Source organism: Triturus cristatus, chromosome 12, assembly GCF_964204655.1.
Source record: "Triturus cristatus chromosome 12, aTriCri1.1, whole genome shotgun sequence".
Lineage (NCBI taxonomy): Eukaryota > Metazoa > Chordata > Amphibia > Caudata > Salamandridae > Triturus > Triturus cristatus.
The window spans coordinates 451,167,661-451,174,533 of record NC_140595.1 but is presented as its reverse complement, the minus strand read 5'-3'; the positions used below and the strand labels follow the sequence as shown (position 1 = coordinate 451,174,533).

At 50.1% G+C, this 6,873-nt stretch overlaps 1 pseudogene; it reads left to right on the top strand.

The window, feature by feature from the left end:
* Positions 1 to 2,042: 2,042 nt before the first annotated feature.
* Positions 2,043 to 2,621, top strand: LOC146776086 (ADP-ribosylation factor-like protein 4C; annotated as a pseudogene).
* Positions 2,622 to 6,873: the final 4,252 nt, after the last annotated feature.

Sequence of the window (6,873 nt, the reverse complement as noted above, 5' to 3'; positions counted from 1 at the left end):
GAACTTCTAACTTCTAACGCGCACAGCTACTCCAAGGAGTGTCCCGGCGCGAGCATAGGGAATCAACAAAGCATAACCTGAACTTTATACAAAAAGATGAGTTTTTAACAATTTTTTGAAAACTGCTGGATCTTCCACACAGGGAAATTCCAGTGGTAACGCATTCCACGCTCGGGCCACAAGAACGGCCAGGGAAGAACCCCCTAATCGGTGTCGATGGAAAAAAGGAACCTTAACCAGCCTAAGGGCCGAGGAGCGCAATATCCTCCCTGGGACGTAAAAAGAGAACCGTTTCTGCAGATAAAATAGCCCTAAACCATGCAGTGCACTATGGGCAATAGTGAGAGATTTAAAGATCACTCGCGCCCTCACTGGGAGGCAGTGAAGGGAGCGAAGATAACCTCGCACACTAATCCTAGGCGGGATCTCACCCAGAAGGCGGGCCGCCGCATTCTGCACCACTTGGAGTTTATTAAGGGAGTAGGCTGGAATCCCCACATACAGCACATTTGCGTAATCCAAGCGGGAGAGAATGAGCGCACATACCACTGATTCTCTCGCCGCCTGACGGAGCAGTGGGAAGAATCTTCTCAGGACTCTAAGGAGGCCAAAACAGCATCCCGCGAGTCTCTTAACTTAACTAGAGAAGGAAAAATTATCTTCAAACCACACTCCAAGATTCTTTGCAACACGACTATTGGACAGTGGAGGTGGAAACTCAGCTGGCCAGATCGTGTCTATAAACCCAGGAGGGAAGTTACCAAACAAAAGAACCTCAGACTTATCTTCGTTGCATTTTAATTGGGCCTTCGCCAACTACTTGGAAACCGAAGATAAACAGGACTGGACAGGGGCCACGGTATCCTCATTCTTATCCCAAGTAAACAATAGCTGGGTATCGTCAGCATAGCCGATCACCTTAGCCCCCAAGCCCTCCGCTAATGTGATGAGAGGAGTAAGATAGATGTTAAACAAAAGGGGGCTAAGGGATGATCCCAGAGGAACCCCTATAGAGACCCACTGAGGTGAGGAAGCAGCCGGAGGCAGCCATACTTGCTGAACCCGGCCCTCCAAAAAGGACTTAATCCAAACCCAGGCTGAACCAACAACACCAATCTCCGCCAATCTGTCTAGCAATAAGGGATGGGGGACCGTATCAAAAGCAGCCGACAGGTCAAGCAGCACTAAGGCTGCTCTCCCGCCGGCATCGAGACACTCCCGAATCGCCTCTGTCACTTCCACCAAAGCTCCTTCCGTACTATAGGAGGAGCGGTCATCGGTCATCGTGAGGAGTAGCTGTGTGTTGGAGTTTGATGCCAGAAACGTGATAGAGGAGAAGCCTGTAGCCATTCAGCTCGGCACATTGATGTAAGGATGTTTTCAGCTGGATCTGGGAAGGACCCCCACCCCAAACATCTATCTGCCTTCTTGTTGACCACTGTCTTCCCTTTTCCCGACTGAGACGGACACTGACTGTCTCTTGGACCCCAGGGCGGACTGCATTTTTCTCACCTGTCGCTCCCGCTGCTCCGCCAGCCCTGGCTCGTAGAGGTAGGGTGGGCGTCAGCGGCTTGAACCGCAGGACCACAGCCCCGGGAGCTGCACCAAGTCAGTGGCGGCACCGTGGCCAGGGCAGGAAGGAGTTAATGATTGCTGAGTGTTGCCGAACCCAGCAGCGCCTGGCGAGGGAAACCAATCGATTTTCTGGTCGCTGCATTTTTCAGATGGTGGCGGGGGAGAGGTGTCTCCGTTTCTGATGGAGAAGGCTGACCCTCGTCCGTTCTTGCCGGGGTTTCTGATGTCGGACGGCCACCAGTAATGCCACAGCGCTTCTGTGCCTAGGTCTGCTGCGGAGAGCCGAGGTGTTCCCCTTGGCTGCCTGCCACCCTCCCCTTACTACTGGGTGTTGTGGAGAAGTGCGGCTGCCCCCTGTCAGGAGGAACGGACGTCCAAGGATAGCTGTAGGACGCTGGAAGAGCGCACAGCATCGACTTGCACAAGAGGAACCCATTGGACAGCTGGATTGGCGCCCACCTGGAGCTATGGGGAACCTCTCGTCTAACATGTCAGCCTTCCAGTCCTTGCACATCGTCATGCTTGGCCTAGACTCGGCTGGAAAGACCACTGTACTCTACAGGCTCAAATTCAACGAGTTCGTCAACACTGTGCCCACCATTGGCTTCAACACCGAGAAGATCAAGTTGACCAATGGCACTGCCAAGGGCATCAGCTGCCACTTCTGGGATGTGGGGGGCCAGGAAAAGTTGCGCCCCCTCTGGAAGTCCTACAGCCGCTGCACAGATGGCATCATCTACGTGGTGGACTCGGTGGACGCAGACCGGATGGAGGAGGCCAGGACAGAGCTGCACAAGGTGATCAAATTTGCTGAGAACCAGGGCACACCGTTGCTGGTCATTGCAAACTAGCAGGATCTGCCCCGCTCGTTGCCCGTGCCGGAGATCGAGAGGCAGCTGGCCTTGCAGGAGCTGGCAGCCTCCACTGCTTACCACATTCAGCCAGCCTGCACCATCATCGGCGAGGGCCTGACCGAATGCATGGACAAACTCTGCAAGATGATCTAGAAGAGGAGGAAGTCGCTGAAACAGAAGAAGAAGCGGTAGCGACATGGGTGCTTAAAAGACAGGAGAGAACTGTGACACGAACAAACCCACCAGCCAACTCAATTTTGGGTCCTTCTTCCATATCCTTCTTTCTGTTGGACCTACAGAAGTGGTGATTTGAGCATGGCAGGACTGAATGCATCCCTGGGGGTTTTACTGTAGACCTGTTATATTCCCTATATGAGGACTGTTACTGAAACCACACGTCAATGGAAGCTTCTCTCCATTGGACCATCCCCCATGGCCACAGAGAGAAAACAGTCTGTCCCCCAAAATGATGCTGTTTGTTCCCATTTAGTACTCTTTCTTTGTCTACTTCCTTTGCTCCCATCCCCTGTCCCCTGAATCTCTCCCCTTGCATGCTACACCGCCTAGCCCCCTGCCCTTTTCTGCCCTGTGACTAAGCACTCCTTCTCCCCTTGTTGGGGAAAGATCCAATATTTATACTCTGGAGTCTCAGCGAACCCGCTGAGAGAGTCCACAGCGTCAAGGGAGCCACTCACAGTTGAGGTATGGTATGGCACCCCTTGCCAAAGCACTCCCTCTCCCCTTTTTGGGGAAGGATCCAGTATGTAGGCCTTGGAGTCTCAGAGACCCCTCTGAGAGAGTCCACTGCGTATAGGGAACCTCTCGGAACAGAGATAGGGAAATGATACCACATCCCCTGGGATCACAGTTTACCGGACTTTGGACGCAGCTTTGACTCGTCTACCGGTTTGTGTGCCGTCACCCTCCCCTCCTCTTTCCATGCTGTGTCTCTCACCCTCCCCTCCTCTTTCCCTCCTCCTTTCTGTCTACTTCCCCTGCCCCTACCCCCTCCCCTGAATCTCTTACATGTAACTGTTACCATGCTCTAATAACTGTGTAACCCTTTGTAACGATGTAACCTGCAACTATGGTCTGATACTCATGTAAAGCGCTCTGATACCTCCGGGTCTAGCCAGCGCTATATAAAACCTTTAAAATAAAAATAAATAAGCGGAAGCCCGACTGAACTGGATGCAGGAGCCCCTCCCTCTCCACAAACTCAGACAGTTGTCTGTTCACTATCTTCTCACACACCTTAGCAAGGCTGGGAAGAAGGGAGATGGGCCTATAATTCTCCGGGATCAAGGGATTAAGGGTGGGTTTCTTCAGTAGGGAGAGGATTTTGGCCTGCTTCCAAACACTTGGGACCCTAGCATCTAGTAAGGAACGGTTAATGATACTGTTGACTTCAGAATTCACCACATCTGCCACTGAAGCCAATAATCTTGCAGAGCAGGTGTCCACCGGTGAGCCAGACTTCAGTCCCTTCAGAATCCTCATCGTACAGGATAGGTCAACCGGAAAAAAATTAGCCAGGAAGTGATTAGGAAAAATAACCTCAGAAATGGGAGAACGAATAGACTCTGTTGAAGGTGGACACGATTGAGAACACGGCCGTATAAAACTGTCTTGTATCCCTCGGATTTTATCCAGAAAAAAATTAGATAACTTATCGCACCAGCCATCCGTTGCAGGTCGAGCGCTAATCTGTGCTGTAGGAGACATAAAGCTCTGCACAATAGCAAAATTTGAGTTGTTGTGGGCCTGGTCGATACGAGCGCCATAATAATCCCTTTTAGCTAGGGAGATCGCCTTATAATCGATTTTCTGTCTCTGCCTGAGCAGACCCATTGCCACCAGACAGTAATTACTGAGGAGCCATGAGCGCTCCAATTTCTTGCAATCCTGCTTCAGAGGTATCAGCTCAGCTCTAAACCATGGTTTGGAGGGAGACTCCCTAGAGTGCCTCCTAGAGGTGGGGATGGCGATAGAAGACATAGTGCCCAGAATCCAATTAGAAAAGGCTACAAGGCTCCCATCCAAGTCCTGAGGCAGGGGCGGCCTACTGTCCACTAATGCCATAGCAAATTTGGCGGGATTAATTCTCTTCAAAGGAGGTTTAAGACAGACTACAGATCTAGAGCTCGGTAAGGCTACTTCCCATGAAAAGAAAGTCACAAAATGATCCGACCAGGAGACAGGAAGGGGGTCTTTAGCTTTGATAGAGAAATTAGCAAAAATGAGATCAAGAGTATGACCCCCATGGAGACACACACTGCAGGAGTGGCTGCACAGGAACACACAACACACAGCGCAGTAGCACAGGGCCAGGGGAACACACACAACACCACACTCAGGGAAATATCAATGAGGACAAGCAACAGATGAATAAATACAAGGAATCAACATCCAAATGGACACACAGCCTGCACAGGCACATATACATGCAACTACCCCACAGGAGCACACCAGCAGCACTACACACAGGGTCCATCTACACACCCCAGGACTGACAAACACCAGTAAGAATCTACACACATACCCCCCTCACACCAGCAGCACACACCACCAGTGCCAAACACACTAAAGGCTGGCAATACTTGACAGACAATACACACACAAACAACCACACACCCTGGGCTCAGCCACAGACATAACACACACACACACAGGGATGCCACCACAAAAGTAGAAACAAGTACAACAGACAAACACATAGCACAACAGAAACACAGACAGAGTCACAACAACAACAACAGACATGCCCTGTGCAGCTAAACTGGGGAAAGGCAATGGGAGCACAGACATAACATGAGTGCACAACCCCATCACCCAGGAACCATGCACAGACAACATACCACAACACACACAAGAAGTGCACATTCACAGAACAACACAGCCACAGCAAACAAACAACAGATGCACAGGCCGAACAATCACATAGCAAACACAGCACAACATCAGGGGATGCACACCAGGCAATCACAAGGCAACATACACACACAGCTCTGCATGCACAACAAGCTGTGTGTGCACACCAAGCATACCACACACACACAGACATCAGTGACAGAACAGCAACCCACACAACACCACACAGCACAGCACAAAGACAATAGCACACCCAGGAAGTAAAGCAAAAACACAAACAACAAACATACATACAACACAACACCCAATAGATGCACAAGTCTAGAACACAAAGGTGGAAACAACTTGACCACAGGACTGGGCAGCACACACAGTTGAACTGCATAGGAGCAACCATGACTGACAAACAGCACCAGAATATCACACATGACCTGTTGGGGAAATGCCCTGAGTGACACATTGACCCTGGACAAAGAACTGCACCACAAAGCACAGTGGCACAAATTAATTCATGGGGAGGCACACACACATACAAAGCAAGGTGACAGCTCACACCAAAGTGAAGTGTGCTGCATGTCAGTAGGAGACATTGCAGGAGTGTACCATACTCAAAGAGAGGGAGTGCAGACCCACAATGGGTAGGCAGCTGAAGCACAGATAGGGGATGGCATGACAACACACACAACATGCCTCACTGGAGGCAAGAAGGCACCGTGTGACAGCAAGGCATGAGAAAACACAACCACAATGGCAGTGTGGAGCAGCAGGTCTGCACAGTCCCCACAAAAAGCCATCAGACACATGGATGTGCAACAAAACACAACACTTACTTGCCAGTAACACTCTCTGCATGCTCACAAGTGACAAAAACAACAAGTAGGAGTCACACAGAACTGTAAGGATACACCAACACACTGCACAGTGCACAACACACAACTCACACATAGGCATACAACCACATTCACAGGGATGAACAATCAAAACAACAGGCACACAACTCCTGGGTGACACATGTGTGTAGTTGACATTGCAGCATTGCAGAGGCATGTGCACATCAACACTCCCCACAAACTCACTCCCTTCACACTGCACATTACCTAGCCATCCAAGAGCACAAATGGAAAGTAAGCCATGGGACTAGGATGACTGGTCATCTCAAGATGACCACACACATACACCACTGGGCACACATAAAGGAAGAACACACATACATGATGACCCTGGATAGCTTGCCTGCAATACTGTGTTCAGAAACCCACTCTGTGCTGGCAGTGACCCCCCCTGACATGCGTACAATAGAGCCAACATGAACTAATCAGTAAATGACTACTGATAACCATTCAAAATTTACACCATTGCCACCACAAGTATTTGGGTCAAGAAGAAATGAAGACACAGTAAACTATTTACACACATCAAATTAACTTTATTCAGTAAGGACACTGACAAAATAGACAACAGGAGAAACTGTCTTTATTCACATAGTGCACAGATAGGTACCATGAGAAGAGAAGAGCCAGGCACAAGATGGAGAGCATGTCCATGAGAAGCTGCGCAGGCAGGGGGCACACAG